At 44.0% G+C, this 16,811-nt stretch overlaps 1 protein-coding gene across 7 annotated transcripts in view; it reads left to right on the forward strand.

Annotated features, from left to right (window-relative positions):
- The window catches only part of FYN (FYN proto-oncogene, Src family tyrosine kinase), a 207,592-nt gene that overhangs the window by 82,575 nt on the left and 108,206 nt on the right, over positions 1–16,811 (forward strand). For 6 of the 7 annotated variants that reach the window (XM_032337998.1, XM_032337997.1, XM_032338005.1 and 3 more), the window contains one exon: positions 10,114–10,183. The gene's annotated coding sequence lies outside the window, so the exon portion shown is untranslated. Of the gene's footprint in view, positions 1–4,226; positions 4,312–10,113; positions 10,184–16,811 lie in introns of those variants that run through there. The other variant, XM_032338000.1, reaches the window with a different exon arrangement.

The raw sequence follows: 16,811 nt of genomic DNA on the forward strand, positions 1-16,811 counted from the left end.
TTTCTTCTTTTTTGCCTATTTTTTTATTGGGTGCCTACCTTTTCCTTATGGATTTGCAGGCGGTATTTGCTGGATGTGGTATTGCAGTTATCTCCCACTGTGGGCATGCTTTTGATTCTGTTGCTGTCATTTGACAAAGAGATGCTTAATTTGAATATACTCCAAATTATCATATTTTCCCTTTATGATTAGCATTTTCTTTGGTTCTGTTCTTTAAAAATCTTCACCTCTTGCAAAGTGTGAAGGTGTTCTGTTTTCTTTTAAAGGTATATTTTACCTTTCACAATTTGATCTAACATCCATGTGGAATTGATCTTTACATGGTGTGAGGTAGAGATTAAGAATAATTTTTTTCATATGGATACCCAGTGTATTCATCAACTAGGACTACCGTTGATGAATGGTACCACAAACTGGGTGGCTTAAAACCACAGAAATTTGTTCTTTCATAGTTCTGGAGGCTAGAAGTTCAAAATCAAGGTATGAGCAGGGCCATGCTCTCTCTGAAGGCTAGGGAAGAATCCTTCATGGCTTCTGGTGATAGCCAGTAAATCTTTGGCACTCCTTGGCTTGCAAGCTGCATTATTCTGATCTCTGTGCCCATTACCACATGACCCTGTTCCCCTCATGTCTCCCTGTGTCTAAATTTCCTTCTTATAAGGACTCTAGTCATATTGGATTTAGGCCCCACCCTAATCCACTATGACCTCACTGAGTGAATTACACCTACAAAGCACTATTTCCAAATAAGGTCACCTTCTCAAGTACGGGGCGGGGGAGGGGGGTGCAGGGGGGCTTTGGTTAGGACTTCAGTGTATCTTTCTGGGGCACACAATTCAACCCATGACACCCAGTGGACCCAGCACAACTTAATGAACTTCAGTGTCATCTTTGTCATAATTTAGGTGACTATCTCTGTAGGTCTATTTTGGGACCTCCTTTTTGTTTTGTTTTATTGGCCTATTTATCCTTCAACAAATACCACATTGTCTAAATTACTAATTTTTTTTTAAAGATTTTATTTATTTATTTGACAGAGATCACAAGTAGGCAGAGAGGCAGGCAGAGAGAGAGGGGGGAAGCAGGCTCCCTTCTGAGCAGAGAGCCCGATACGGGACTCGATCCCAGGACCCTGGGATCATGACCTGAGCCGAAGGCAGAGGCTTTAACCCACTGAGCCACCCAGGCGCCCCTAAATTACTATTATTTTATAATGAATTTTGAATCTGATAAGAGTAAGTCTTCCAGCCTTGTTGTTGTTCTTCAGAATTATCTTGGCTCCCGACATTTTACGTTCCCATGTAAGTTTTTGAATCTGCTTGTCAGTTTGCACCAGGAAAAAAAAATTTTTTTTGAAATTGAAGATGCAATTTAGGGGAAAACTGACATCTTTTTTTTCAAGTTTTATTTTCATATAAGTAATCTCTATAATGTAACAAATGAGATTTTTCTCATTTCATAATAAAAAATTGTGTAATATTTTACCAAAAAAAATAATAATCTCTACATCCAACATGGGGCTCAAACTCATGACCCTGAGATCAAGAGTCACACACTCTTCCAGCTGAGCCTGCCAGGCACCCGGGGAGAACTGACATCTTAAAAATAGTGAGACTTCCATTCCTTCTACATGCATGAACCTCTATTATTTAGGTCTTTAATTTCTCTCAGTGTTTCGTGTTGGACTTATTCTTTGTTGGACTTATTCCTAGGTATTTGATATTTCTTTGATGGAGATTGTTTGAAGAAATAGGAGGCAGAGAAGAGAAGAAAAGCTTCTACTGGGCTTCTACTTTATGTTATTAAGGAATTTTCTCAAGTTAAGCAAGTACAGCAGGGCTAAGCTTTAAGTGAGACCTTTAAGTTGAGGTCTCACTAGGCAAATAAACTAGTTATTGCTTCAGGAATGCAATTTTTATGAGAGGTGAAATCATTCGTAATGTGGAGCCCTTGGGGGTAGGCAAAAATAGGCCCTTGATAGAAGAAAGGTGCTGTTTGGTCACCCACAGTGCTACATGGGGAGGCTGTGCTTGGGCTGGAAGAAATGAAGACAAGATGCAGATCCAGGGTGGGGGCAGGGACTAGATCTAGATGGTCAGTGTTCTTAGAACATCAGGGCTCCCCAGAAGTGCCAAGTGGGCCAGGAGGATGGCCCAGGTGGTAGCATTTTGAGTCCTTTCCCGCCTTGAACCAGGACTGTCATATCTACTTTCAGTTAATATATTGACGTTTAGTATAAACCTTGAAAATGTGACACATGTGTATGAATTCACAAGGTTCTTATATTTTAAAAAGGGCATTAAAACTACCGGACTGGATATTCTTTAACATTTCCTTAGGATTCTGGGATTCTAATATGGTAGCCAGCCTACACACCCCAGGGGCTCTGCACACATCATTATTACCCTGGATCTTGGCAGTGTTGTGATACCATGTGCTTTCCACAGGCCTTCCCAGGAGCCAGGGCAGAATGTCTGTTCAAAGGGTCTTGGGAGTAGTATGCAGATTGGAAGATAGCTCAGGGATTTGTCCAGAAACTGCACCTGCATCATAGCAAAGCAGTGTTTCTGTTCAGACCCTGGACTGTAGATTCCTAGAAATAACTTCACTTACAAGGACAAGTCAAAAACGTACTAAAAATGTACTATAAAAAGTTTCTCTTTTCTCTTTACCTGATACATAAGTGATGTGATCACCTGATAGAACCTCATTGTTCATTCTTTAACTCATTTAAGAAAAGACATGATTATTATAAATCTGTACTTCATTCTCATGAGTCTTATAGAATAGAATCTTTATTTTTCCTTCTGACAGTCAACTAATTAGTTATTCCAGTGGCATTGATTTCTTCCCCAAATAAACTGGGCGTCTTCAGCCCAAATGTTTAAACTTAATAATTTATTCTTATTATTAGAAATTATATCGTTACTACTTCTGCTTGGGCCTGATGGGAGCTACCAGGGGCGAGGGGGTGCCCTAAAGCCCCATCCAACCCCTCCAGCATCCCTTTGCATGATTCAGTCCAACCATCTGTGACAGGGAACCCTGTATACCTCTCTAGTCTGACTTCAGAGCTGGCCTCTTGGGTTGCTGAGGACAAACTCATCTGCTGGTTTGGTGGTGCCCTGCTCACAGGGAGAATCTAACTCCCTGAAATGGCCTCTTGTAGTTCTGCTGTCCTGCCCTCTCACTGTGTGGTCAGTAATTTCTTTCTCTGGCCAAGTGCCTTCTTTGCTCATCTCTTTTTCTGTCTGGCTGGCTTCCTCCTCTTTTCTTCTGCTCTTTACTCCCCCTGCAGCAAATAATAAAACAAGCAACAACCAGGCCTTGCTCAAGTCTCCCGAACTTGTGGGAGTGAAGCCAAAAGAAACAGGGCCTTGCAGGCAGGGGAAGCAGATGGGTCAGTGGTACCTTCTCAGAGCACCCCTCTCTTCCCCCAAGAGGAACGAAGGCCACAGTCCGTCATGAAGTGGGCTTGGTTTCCTAGGGAACCAGTGTTTTCTGGTTCCCATCCTCCTCCCTTGTGTTTGGGCTTTGTGCGCTAGCTTGTTTAATGCATTATCCCACCATTTGGAACGCTTTAATTTTTCAGACAATTGACTTTAGACTCGCAGAGAATATGGTAGCGTGGAAGGATCAGGACTGTATTTTAAATCTATTGTTACCTTTGTGCACAAGCTGCCCGGCTTGTGCCTCATGCTGTGCAGAACAGCCATAGCCACGGGAGAGCTGTGGAGGGGAGGGAGGGTCACTCTCCCTGTCCCCACTGCCCCCACATTTCTTGCTTTTGAAAATAAAACTCAGCAAAGACTCCCACAGCTGTTTCTTAGCAAGTGGGCTCCACACAAGTGTGTGCTGGCTTTATCATCAGCCTGTATTATCTAGAGGGAGACTTGGAATCCCCATTACAGAATTTATGTAATTTGGTTACAGAGGTGGACCAAACAGGATAATGCCCTTTAAATGCAACAAGATGACTAGAAGTACCTCTTCTGTGCAAGGCATTGGATCAAGCAAGGTGCTAGTGGTTCAAAGATAAATTTAGAGGCGGTTCCTGCCCTCAAGGAGCTGACTCTTTCCCTTGAAGCAGATGGTATGGTAAGTTCTGTAGTAGAAGTACAAGTAGAATGAGATTAATTCCAGTGGAAGAAATTGGGCAAGAACTTCAGGGAGGGGTTTATATTAGAGTTGGACCAGAGGGACTGGTTGGTTCTCCATTCTTGCAGGTGGACGTAAGAGCACCTAAGAGGGAAGAAACAGGGCACATGAAGGCCCGGGGGAGGGGCAAGTGCCAGAACAACAAGTGCTTTGGTAAGACTGGGCATGAAGGAGGAAGAAGAAATGGAAGATAAGGTTGAGGTGGGTTTGGAATAATAGTGGGGAGCTTTGGGAACAAAGCTGAAGAGTTTGAGTTTATGTAAGTCATTGTTTTTTTGTTTGATTGTTTTTATTTATTTGTTTGCAATGCCACCAAGCCCTGAGGCTCCTAGGAGCTGGTTCAGAAACACTGCAGGGCAGAGGTCCAGAGCAGCTCTTCTCTTCGCCATTCTGTTACTGGGGAATCGTCTTTCTTTAAAGAGTATTCCACTTTAAGAAAAACTGAAATCCGTTGGTTCATACAAAAGTGACCCATTCATTTTTCCAGTCAATTAACAAATATATTTTAAGTGACTCCTACATTCTTACCCCTGCAGTGGGTTCTACTGAAAGACCATTGAAGATTTCCAACTTGTCAATGGCATGGTAGCAAGAACCACTGGGTTAGAATCCTGTCTCTACCACCCACTATTCGTAAGACCACAGTCTAGTCTCCCGATATCTGTGGGACTGGGGTCTCACCTGGAAATCACAGGGCTGGACTGATAAGTCATTCCCAGCTGGGACATTCTAGGAGTGACATGATCAGAGATGTAATTCAGAGCTTTCATGCATGTCAATAGATGGGAAAAAGAGAGGCCAAAGTCAGAGAGGCCAGTTAGGAGGTGATAGCAAGAACTTCTGTGAGTGGTCCTAAGACTCTGCGTGAGGGCTTTCACTGATTCCTTCAACAGACAGCGCCAGCCACTGTGCTAAGCATTGATAATATAGCAGCGACCAAAATGAAGTCCCCACTTTCAGAGTGTGTTATGTCTAGGAGGCCGCAGAGGAACTGGGAGCATGGGTAATAGATTTAGGGGTGTGGTTTGAAACTCATGACAAGGGGTGATGGTTGGAGCTTTGGAAGCATAAAAGGTACCAGGGAAGAGAAAGCAAAAAGGTTTCAAGAGAAAAGAAGACCTGAGGTGATAGAACCTAAGAACATTCTGTGAAGAACCAACTAATTTCACTCCATTATAGAAACTGAAAGCACCTTCTTCATCAAGCCAACACAGCAAACCTGTCCTCAAAATATCCTGTTGTGGCTAAGAAGCTATAACACACAGAAGAGATAATGTCCAATTAGACGCCCAGCCTCCTTGACTACATCACTCCCGTATATGAAGCAAAATTACACCAGAGTCCTATATGTGGTTTTCTACAAGAGCAGCTCTATTTGGTCTCCTTGGGAAGGTCTTTTATAAATACCAGGGTATGTAAAAATGCTATAGATGACTACCTAAGTTGCGAGCCCCTCAAATCTTTTCCTAGACCAGCTGGTGCTTTTTTTTTTTTTTCTTTTTTTTTTAACTTTTCCCCGAGTTATTGGAGTAGATCCAGAAGCAGATTCTGAGATCCTCAAGCTTTTCCTTATTTACCCTGCCAGTAATTACATGTCACAGGTTGCCTTCCCTACTGGAGTCTGAGGCTGAGCAATTAGTCCCCCATTGTCTTTACAGGAAATGACATCCATGTGGCTTCTGGGGAAAGCAACTGCTGACCACTCTGGTTAAAACATTTTGGAAAGTGTTCAGCACTTCTCCTGGTTGATCACTTAAACTGGCTGATTTAGAAAGCTTTTGGAAATGCGCAAAGCAAACAAAGGTTGTCAGAACCAGAAATCCTCCTGGGTCAGTTCCCCGCACAAAATAAGTCTCTAAACTGTTGTTCTAGTCTCTCAATGCACTGACTTGTCTGGACTCTTCAGCATGTGGCTGAGCCCAAAGTCTAGGGGTTCTATTCTTTTTATAATGCTTTACTGGGCGCTGATTTGCTGGAAAGATGCTTTCCAGTGGCAGATAGTTGAAAACCCAAAAGGAGGCCTGAGCAATAAGAAGTTTACTGGAGCTCCACTGGTTCCATAGACTTCAGGATTGACCTGATGGAGTCACCCCAACTTCACTTCAGTGGGGCTTTTTGTCTTTACCCTCCTCTCTGAGCCAGCTTTATCATTAGACTGGAGCAAGGTAGCTACAGAAGTCCTCGGCATCCTGTCCCGCACAACATTCAGCGGGGCCGGGGGGGGGGGTTGTCTCAGAATGAGAAGTTCCCAGCAAAAACATTCTTCACATCATGCTGGCCTGAATTGAGTCACATGCCTAATCTTGAATCAATCACTTTCAAGAGGAATGTCTTCCCCTTAGATCAGTGCATTTGAAACCCTGTGGACACACAGATCACCTGGGGATCTTGTAAAATAGTGTCTGATTCGGTAGGTTTGGGCTAGGGCCTCAGAGCTGACATTTCTCAGAAGCTTCCCGCTGGTGCTGATTCTGCTGGGTGGCACACCACAAAGCCTTGGGCCCTTCGGGTCCCCACCCAGCAGCTGGGAGTGCTGTCACCTACCCCTGAGGCACGGTGGCTGAAGGCACATAGGGGTCTGTTAGGAAGAAGGGCGAAGGAATGATTGACCCATGCATGCGAGGACTGTATTAGAGGTATTTGTTCCCAGTGGTAATGAGAATGTCGACACATTAAACCAGGAGCTGCACAGGGTCTATGTAGTAGAAACAAAAAGTTCGTGCAGGGCAATGTGTTTTGTGGGACTGCCTATCAGTACCTTATTATTTATGAGGATGTATATGTTGTAATTCTTGAAACAAAAATTCAACAGTCATGTTGCCCTCCTCATTATCATTCAGTTATTTTTATTTAATATCACATATCTAGTGTGTCTCGAAAAGAACAAATTCAAATGAGATGGATGTAAATGTCCATAAGTTTAAAAAGCGTGTGCCAAGCCCAGCCTTTGATCTGAGTGAATGTGTCATCTGTCTTGGTTCTCGGGGAGAGAGAGGACACCCCTACTGTCCTCAGAGTCACTTGATACGATGTTGAGCATGGAAAATGCTGCCAGTGGTGGATTTATGCCAAAGCAAATGGTCACAGTGCCTTTATGAGTGATTATCAGGGGAGAAAATCATTATGCTCTCACCATTTGAAAAGGAAGAACTATTTTGTGGGGGTTTTTTGGTAAGTTTACTTATTTAAGTGACCTCTACACCCACCTGGGGCTCAAATCCATGACCCTGATATCAAGAATCACATGCTCTTCCGACTGAACTAGCCAGACACCCCCTATTCTGTTATTTTTGAAGTTTTCTTAATAAAAGATACCCAGGAGTCCTGGGCTGCAGCTGTTTAGGGGGAAAGCTGCTGAGACCAAAGGACCGGTGTCCGTCCCGGGGCAGGTCTATCGTAGACCCAGTGAGGCTCAGAGTGAAGCACGCAGCCAGATGTTAAGTAGACCTTCCTGAGACAGTCTCTTTGGTGGGATTTTAATCTCTGACATCATATGCAAGGACGGTGTCACTTAGGAGTGAAGATGACATTTCAGTTCCCGATCTACGGGAACCACAGGCTCACATCCATAAGACAAATGGGAAGCCAGAGCAAGTCTTCACTGGCCTTGCCTACATAGGTCACCAAGGTGCCCCTACTTAGGAAATCAACCAGATATTTCTCATCTTTGCAAAACCCGTGAAAGGTTGAGAGATTCCCAGCTCCTCTCTACCAGGTGGGGAAAGCTGCTGGACTCAGTGCTCCGTGAAGGCAGGAACTGTGCCCGCATCATGCAGGAACCCCAGTGTGACGGCGTGACTGGACCACTGGTCTGTTCCCGGGACACGTCAGTCAGCAGCCCCAGCTGCGTGTCCATACTCTAAAGAGAAGTGAAAGAAGAGAACACTTTGTTGCCTAACTTCAGTAATTTATACTCAAAACATGGAGTGTTTAGGAGTCCTGTCTACATATTTAGGACCTTACAGCCTGCCAAAGAGAGGTGAAATCATAGTCATAATAGGTGATCTGGGGGGGGGGGGGCCGGCAAGAAAGCCCTTAGACTCACTGATTGATTCAAACAGTGCCCACCACATGCCTTCCGGCCTGTGTGTGCTGTGAGGCAAAATGCTATTAGCCACGGGAGGAATCAAAAAACAGCACCTTCCCTTAACAGCCTAAAAAGCAGGATACAGTAAGTGTATTTCAAATATCTATATCAAGTGAAACATAATTTTTGAAAAGAGAAAACGAGGGGTAAGATCATAGCCATTGGGAAAATTAAGGTAGAAAGGGCTCAGGGAGGGGCACCTGGGTGGCCTAGTCAGTCAAGCATCTGCCTTCAGCTCAAGTTATGATCCCAGGCTTTTGGGATCAAGCCCCGCATTGGGCTCTTTGCTCAGCAGAGAGCTTGCTTCTCCCTCTCCCTCTGCCCCTCCCTTCACCTCTGCTCATGCTCACTCTCTCTCTCTCTCTCTCTCTAGAGAGAAGGAAGGAAGGGTGAGCAGACTCAAGAAGAAGAGGAGAGTTAGGCCAGGCCTAAAAGCAGGAGCTCATAACCTGAGTCCATGCATGGATTTCAGGGCTCTGTGAACTTGGATGGGGGGGAAATTGTTTTCACGAACCCTTAACCAAAATCTAATATTTCCTTCTATTACAAAGTAGCATTAGGTTTTTTCCACCAATAGAAATTAAGGGTATTTTCATATTACATTTTGGTTATAGATATCCTAAAATATCATTTATGCCCAACAGTACTTCAAATTACAGTAATTTTTAGACTTTTGATGGAACTTATTTAAATATGAATAGAAAGACATCATAATTTTGTTATATATTTTGATAACTATCAATATACTTCTTTTGAATCCTGTTCATTTGTTGCATTAATTTCAAGCATTTAAAAACATTATTCTGAGAAACATGTCTCTAGACTGCTATGGGACAAAAAAGACAAAGAGCCTCAGAAAGTGGCTAGGCCTCCTACCCGCAATTCGGAGACAGAGACACTCGGGGAAGGAACTGGCGTGCTGCCCATGGGCGCAGGCAGGACAGGTGACGGGACACTACAGCTTCCGGTGGGAAGCTGTGGGATAGAGCAGAGGGAGCTGGAGTCCCAGGCTAATGTAACTTCACACGTAAATTTGTAGGCCACGGGAAACAGTGGAAGGTGTTTCCACAAGGCTTTAAGCTGTGTTTAGGAAGAATGCCTTCCAGAACCACGAGAACAGGATTGGAAGGGAAGAAACCGGGGGTTAGGGAACCGGTTTCTTCAAGGAGCTGTGCCCGCTGGTGTAATGAGAAGACGGAGAGAGGCGCTGAGTTCCAGCACACCCGCAGGACTAGAAGGGCAGGCTGGGGCCCTCGTTTACCGAGGAGGTGAGGAAGGCCAGGCCGGGTTTGTTTTCAGGCCTGGCTGATTAGGAGACAGATAATAGCTCCTTGCATGCACTAAGTGTTTACGACATGCCAGATGCTGTTTTAAGCCTTGCTCTGTGACATTTATATGTTATTAAATTTATCTCATTTAATCTCCATAACCACCCTGGGAGGTCAGTGCAATAATCCCTGTTTTACAGATAAAAAAAAGAACTCCAGAAATGAAAGGTGAGGGTCTCACAGTCAGCAAGGGAAAAGAGAGTGTGTTATTGAAAGAAGTAGGGAAAAGAATTGGTTTGGGGAAAATGTCTATGAGTTCACTTTTAGATATTTTTGCATTGTTTTGTCTTCAATTATTTTAAAGGGCTAGAAATTCAAATAAAGTAAGAGCAAAACTTCTGGTTTATTTCATCCTCCAGAGTTTTATTTATTTGTTAACTTACAAATTGTTTCCATCTGGGAAAAACAGAGAAGAATCTGGCAGTAAGACTTTGGTACGTGGATGAGGGTCCCAAATGAGGAAGACTACGGGGTTTCCAGAAGCAAATGACTTCCGTTCAGCGATGTATTTTTTTCCTTTTGTCGTGGTTTGTTTTTCAGGACCAGTCCAGCAACTGTAGAAGAAGACATGCGGTGTATATAAAGTTTGTGATAGTTGGGGGAAATTTTGGTAAGTGTTGCTGCATTTAATTCTAATACTTTTTGTCATAAGATGGTGCCCCAAAGGGTAGCCATTGCCTCACTTCATGCATCTTTTAAATCTGTACTTAACTTAGACAAAATGGGATTTTATAATTAGATGACATTCAGTCGTACTTGTTGACAGTATGACATTTTTTCTTGCCGTTGCTGATGTTATTAAGAAATTGGGGGTTGTCTAAGGTTCAATAAGTCTAGGTTTAGGGAAGCTTCTGGACGCAGGGTAAAGAATACCCTTGAGAGTTACCTGATGGTCTAAGTAAGTAAGCCACGGAATGTAAGAGTAATGAAGGGCAGACCAGTAGGGTAACAACAGCGACAGAAAGTCTCCCCCGCAGAGAAATCCTTCCAGCCTGTCTGTTGAAATGAGAAATGGGCAGTTAGCTGTTTGGGGAATGGGAAACAGAAGGGAATCGAGAGCCCCGTCATGTGTGGGAGTCAGTTCCACCAATGACAGTGGCCCAAGACACCAAGGACATTAAGTTCGGCAACCACCCAGAATACCTTGCTAGCAGTAGTAAGAAGAACAGTCTTCAGGGTCAGGCAACCTGGGCTAAAATTTAAGTTCAGTGCTAACTGGTTGGTACATCACTCTCTGAGCCTCAGTTTCCACGTCTGTAAAATGAGGCTTGTAATGTTATCCATAATGTTATCCACTTCATACGGTTGTCACAAGAGTAAACTGAGCGAGGTGGTGCTGGGGCATAAGAGTGGCTCAATAAAGCAGTTATTCTTGAAAACAGAACAGCCTTGTCTGGAAACTGGGCATTTATCACTGAAGTCAACTCACCCAAAGGTGTACATCTCCCAGCAGGAGGGCCACTGGGGTGGCACACCACCTTTACTGTCCCAAGGGATGTCACAGCCAATCACCACAGACCGTCCTCCAGAGTCCACTCCATAACACTCTGTGGCAACCCCAAGACATTTGTCATCTTCTCGCCTCCTGTTTACCCATTCTTAGAGAAGCTTGGCAAATTTAACTTCCCTTCCTGCCACCTCTGCAGGCAAGTGCAGTTACATTTGTCTGAGTTTTGTTCAGTTTTGAAGTGAATGTTACTTTTAACAAAAATAATGAGAAGGAAAAGAGGAGTTGGGAGCCGTTACCATATTTAGGCTTTCGTTTCCAAACCTTTCTTCTGATTGTTTTCATCTGTGCTTACTAGGTACCCTTCGCAGAGGTCCAGTTCTTGGGCTGAAACTTTTGAGCTTTGACTAAAAAAATTTGGCTCTGGGTAAGGGCTTTTATCTGTGGTTGGAAGGAATCAACCAGTTCACTCACTGCAGATGGGCTGGTGTTTAAGATTGGTGTCCCTAGGTGGACCCCTCCAGTTTCATAGAATCGAAGAGACGGCCATGGCCTCAGGGCTTGTCTGGCCCATTCTCCCACCGGCCAAAACAAGGTCTCTTCTACGGAAGCTGTGACAGGGGAGTCCGAGTTCTCTCAGAGATGAGGAGCTTGCTACTACGTAAAGCAGTGTGCTCCAAGTAAAGAAAGCAGTTAAGGGACACAGGAAGAGTTTAGGGGGTGACGACATCGTTCTGGATCTTGGATCTGTGGCCATATTTATACAACTGTCTTTCATGAAAATTCATAGAGTTCTATGATAAAAGGGTGAATTTTGCTGTTAATTAAATCTCAGTTTTAAAATAGGAAAAATAAAAAACCAAGCAGTTAGACAAATACCTGGATATTTAGCTCAAATTGTTAAAAAGAAAGTGGGAAGAAAGAAGGGAGAGAGAGAGGGGAGGAAAGCAATCTAGTCCTTACGCTGAATGGTATGTGCTCCGTGAGCCGGCAACTTGGTCTTCTTCCTTCCTCTGGTCCCAGTGCCTAGACAGTGCCTGGCACCTAGAAGGCCTATGATAAGTACTTACTGCCAACTATGCTTGTAGTCACGTTCTAAGCAGACAGAGAAAAGTCTACCCACTCTCTCACAAACCAGCTCTTCAGGTGTTTGAAGACCTCTCCATCATTCATCATCTCTTCTCTGGGCTCAACTTAATCATGTTCCATCCTTGTACTGTTTGCGTCCTGATGTTATGTCCCTCTCCCTCTCCACCCTGCCTCTCCAGCATTAGAAACGCTGCCCCTAAGGTGATCTGGTCCATGAGCAGTACAGAGAGCCATTGCTTCTATGGAAAATGTCAATAGCTACCAACCATAATCCTCTTCCTTTGCAGTCAGTACTGAGTGCCTGGTAATAGATTGTGAAGGATTTCTTAACAGTCCAAGAATGGAACTCCTCAAAGGAGGGAGGATAGCCGTCCAAGAGATAGGGTGACAGCAAAACCATTCTCTCTTAAGTGTCTTGACTGAAATGAGGCCAGGCCTTGCCACCCTTTGTTGAAGACAGGAGTGGTGCTGTTTATAAATCTTTCAAGGTAGCACTGTGTCACAGATCCTAACAATTTATTATGAATCATAGGAAGTTTAAAATTCTTAAAACGTAAACTTGTGAGTGCCTTAAAAAAATCTAGATTCCACCTCCTCCCCAGCCATGTCACGGTGAGATATATAAATACATAAATATATATAGAGAGAGAACTGTGGTTCTCAACCCGAGTTAATTTTGTTCTCCCAAAGGACATTTGGCAATGTCTGAAGACATTTTTGGTTGTCACAGCTGGGGGTGGTGGGGGGATGTGTGTACTGACACCTAGTGGGTGGAGGCTGTGGGTGCAGCTAACTGTCCTACAGGGCACAGGACAGCACCCCCACCCACAATGATCAGGCCCAAGGTATCAGTGATGCTGACACCGAGAAACCTGATATGGAAGTAATAAAAAAATTCAAATATCGGAAGTACTTATTTTGAAGGTTTAAAATTTTACATAGTTTAACATCTAATTATATGTAAATATATAACTAGAAAACATAAAGAAGTTTGGTCAGAGAATCATAGGCCTGAAAGGTCTTGTAAGAGGCTCTCTCTCTTACACCACCGCTAACTCCAAACGAGAACTGATTTAAATGAATTCAGACAGACCGTTGGGCGTCTGAAGACTTACGCTGATGATTGTCAACTAAAAATGAGACTCTCACAACATGACCCCCACGTTCACACAAAGGAGGTTGTCTCCAATTTTAATTTCAGCCCCGGCTTCTTCAGAAGTGCCTGCCTTTCAATGGTCTCTGAGATGAAATGGCATTTCAATCTGGGCTAGTCCTTCCTTTTGAATCAAGGGCAGTGATTCTGTTGTGATGAAAATGTGCTTAGGGAGGAGGGAGATCTCATTACAGATGATTGAGACTGGGTATTTTGGTACACAGTGCTGTTTATTTGCATCAATTTCCTAGTGACACCACAGTCTGGTTTAAATGTAAGTTGTTGAGAGCTTCTATAGCCCAAAGACGGCTACATTTGCTGAAGCAGGGAGATTAAAGCAACATATGTCAAGTTGTGATATAGGACAATCCACTTGAAAAGACTTTAATTATAGGGCTTATTTTGGGAGGGTAACTGTGCTTTTTGTGAGGTATATTTTGGGATCCACTAACCCAGCTTCAAGGCCAGTAATATCTTCCCAGAAAGGGTGTGGCTTGTGTTTGTGGCCATAAATATTTTCCTACCAAAACCTTTGGTATAATATTCTTTCCTAGTTTACTACCAAACATTTTTCTTTTTCTGATAATCTTTCCCTTTGTAAGTATGCTATGAAAATGCGTTCTGGAAACATGGAGAAGAAAAGGATAAAAGATCTCATTTCAGAAGGCCAAGTCCAGAGACTTAGGGCCTTTACATTATCAGTCTGCTGTGTTTAAGATGAATAGAATTTGGGGCGCCTGGGTGGCTCAGTGTGTTAAAGCCTCTGCCTTCGGCTTAGGTCATGATCCAAGGGTTCTGGGATTGAGCCCCGCATCGGGCTCCCTGCTCAGTGGGGAGCCTGCTTCCCCACTCTCTGTCTCTGTCTGCCTCTCTGCCTACTTGTGATCTCTGTCAAATAAATAAATAAAATTTTTTTAAAAAATTTAAAAGATGAATAGAATTTGGAGAAATGTTCCAAGGCTGAATAGTAAGCAGCATTGGATGATGCTGAATATTTAATGTAAGAAATGATAGAAAAGCTACACATTTATTGCTTCCTGATTTGCCAGCACTGCCTCTCTCCAGCCCCCAAGGAATTGTTGTGGGCCACCTCATTGCCCTTTTATCTCAGCTGACAACCTAGAGTGGGTATCTGTTTGCACATTTGCTCTTCAAGACTCGTGCCTTTCCCCAGCTCTGCCTTTGGTGGCCTCCTCCACTTCTCTGCTAATACCTGAGGCCTTTGGCCTTCTTCAGCAGAAGGGTTGGAACTTTCTGCCCAGTCAGCATTTCCTAATCCTCATTTGACAGCAAATGATAAAGGAGAAATTAGATCAACAAAATAAACTCACTTTTCGCTTACACAATGTGTGTGGCAGGTGGGCGGGTAAGAACAATTTTTTAACCCAAAAAACCAACCACACCTGAGGGCAGAGAAGCACTTTCACCTAAATTCTAAGTCACAGAAGCAATAAAATGAGAGCAAGAATCTTCCATGAGGGAGTTTTGGGAGGGAGGGTTAAAGCAAAGCTTCCTAACGGTAGAAGTCTCTGGAGAGGTGTCCCTGTTCTCCCAGAGGCGGCAGCCTGTGCCTGGATCACCCAGAGAGAGAATTTCAGAGTGTGGGTCCCCGGGCCCAGTCCAGATGGCTAGAATCCAAACCCCTGTGGCAGGTGTGTTCTTCACGCCACTCTCCTGGTGGCTCTTGTCCATACTAATATGCACCACTGCCCAGTCTCTAAGATTCTCTTCCATAAGCATGGCTGAAAAATGCAAAGAACAGATCAGCCATTTTGAAGGTCAGAACTGTGCGTGATGCTCCTTGCTCTGCTGTGCGTGGGAGGGTAGAGCACCATATTGTTACCTCGTTCTCTTGATCCTTGAGTTTATTCCTCGCTCACTGAGGGAAGCGTCCTCCTCATTCCAGGTTAGTGTGGGGCCATCCTAGCCAGACTCTTTGAAGCTGCTTTGAGACAGTGTCCTTCTTGTCTACTCCAGTAGTCCATGGATCTGCCGAAAATTTACACTGTAGCGTGGGTGCAGTAAAACCAGCATTTCCCACTTATGGAGAGGAAACACTTTCAGAATAAGTAACTGTTGCGTATTCTAGTACATGCTGGACAGCTGCCACTGTGTCATAAATCCCACCTGGGATACAGGTATGGGGACCAACTCTAGAGCCCTGCCTCTAACTATACGGCTGCCTGTGTAAATGGGTCTCGCGATATCATTTGTAGAGCTAACAGAAGCTTATAAGGAGCTGCCGCATACTCGCTCCTCCCAAATCACTTCTTAGGCGGTGGAACAGGTATGATCCCCAGATAAAATCTGCGACTCCGAGTGTTTAGCCTATGCCTTAGGAGGCATTTGGGAGTTATGGGGTTTTTGTTTTTGTTTTTAAAGATTTTTATTTATTTATTTATTTAACAAAGAGAGAGAGACAGCGAGAGAGGGGACACGAGCAGGGGCAGTGGAAGAAGGAGAAGCAGGCTTCCCGCCGAGCAAAGAGCCCGATGCGGGACTTGATCCCAGGATGCTGGGATCATGACCTGGGCTGAAGGCAGAGGCCCGACAACTGGGCCACCCAGGTGTCCTGGGGTTTATGTGTTGTCCTCCTCTCAAAGACTGGAGGAGCGTTGGCATGCAGTTGGCATGGGGAGTCAGGTAGGGAGGGTAAATGTCCTACAGTGTCTCCCACAGTCCTGCCCAGTGAAGAGCTGTCCCCGGCATGGTGTTGGTTGCACCCTAACTCAGTAACGCTGCTCTGAATTTGTAGGGCTAACTTGTGCAGTTGAACTGTACTTGTATCTATGCTATCTAATCCAGGCCCTTTATGGCCCCCTCCCTGTTAAAGGCATCATAGAATGAATTCCTGCTTCACTGGGAGCTCTCACTGCATTAAAAATCGAATTCTGAATGATTGTTCTTTGGGTTGTGCCATTGCTACTCTGCACCAGAACACAGCCACAGCATACTCTGTGTGGAAACAGCCTTTCTGAAACCTCAGTGGCCCAGGTTGACCAGTACCCTGTACCTGTCAGTCTCCTATCAGGGCCTAGCACTGGTCAAAAGAGCGCCATCTTGGGAAAGGATCACAGCCCAAAAGGATGCTCCGCCTGGAGCCTTTGATCCAGTCTTACTGGCTTAAAAACCATCTAGATAGGGAATTGGGTGTCAATTTCAGGAGTTTTTGATGTGATATCTTAGGCTTTGTTACCTACCTGCTGCACTTCAAGAGCCTGCTCTTAGAGGTTTTTTGAAGTTTGATTTTGATGTTGGCTAACAAAGCAGCCAAAACAGTGGCTACTTCAGTTTGAATGAGCACATATGGAATTTATTAAAATGGTAAAAATGTAACCATATTGAACGAAGCACACAGTGAAGCTGACCTGAATAAAAATGTCGAGAGGATTATGAAAAGAGGAGGTAGTGATATTACATTATTTTTTCTTTCCTATTATTTTTTTCTTTTATCTCTCTTCTAGTTTCTTTCCCAACTTTTTTTTTTTTTAAGATTTTATTTATTTATTTGACAGAGAGATATCACAAGTAGGCAGAGAGGCAGGCAGA

Source organism: Mustela erminea, chromosome 4, assembly GCF_009829155.1.
Source record: "Mustela erminea isolate mMusErm1 chromosome 4, mMusErm1.Pri, whole genome shotgun sequence".
Taxonomy (NCBI): Eukaryota; Metazoa; Chordata; class Mammalia; order Carnivora; family Mustelidae; genus Mustela; species Mustela erminea.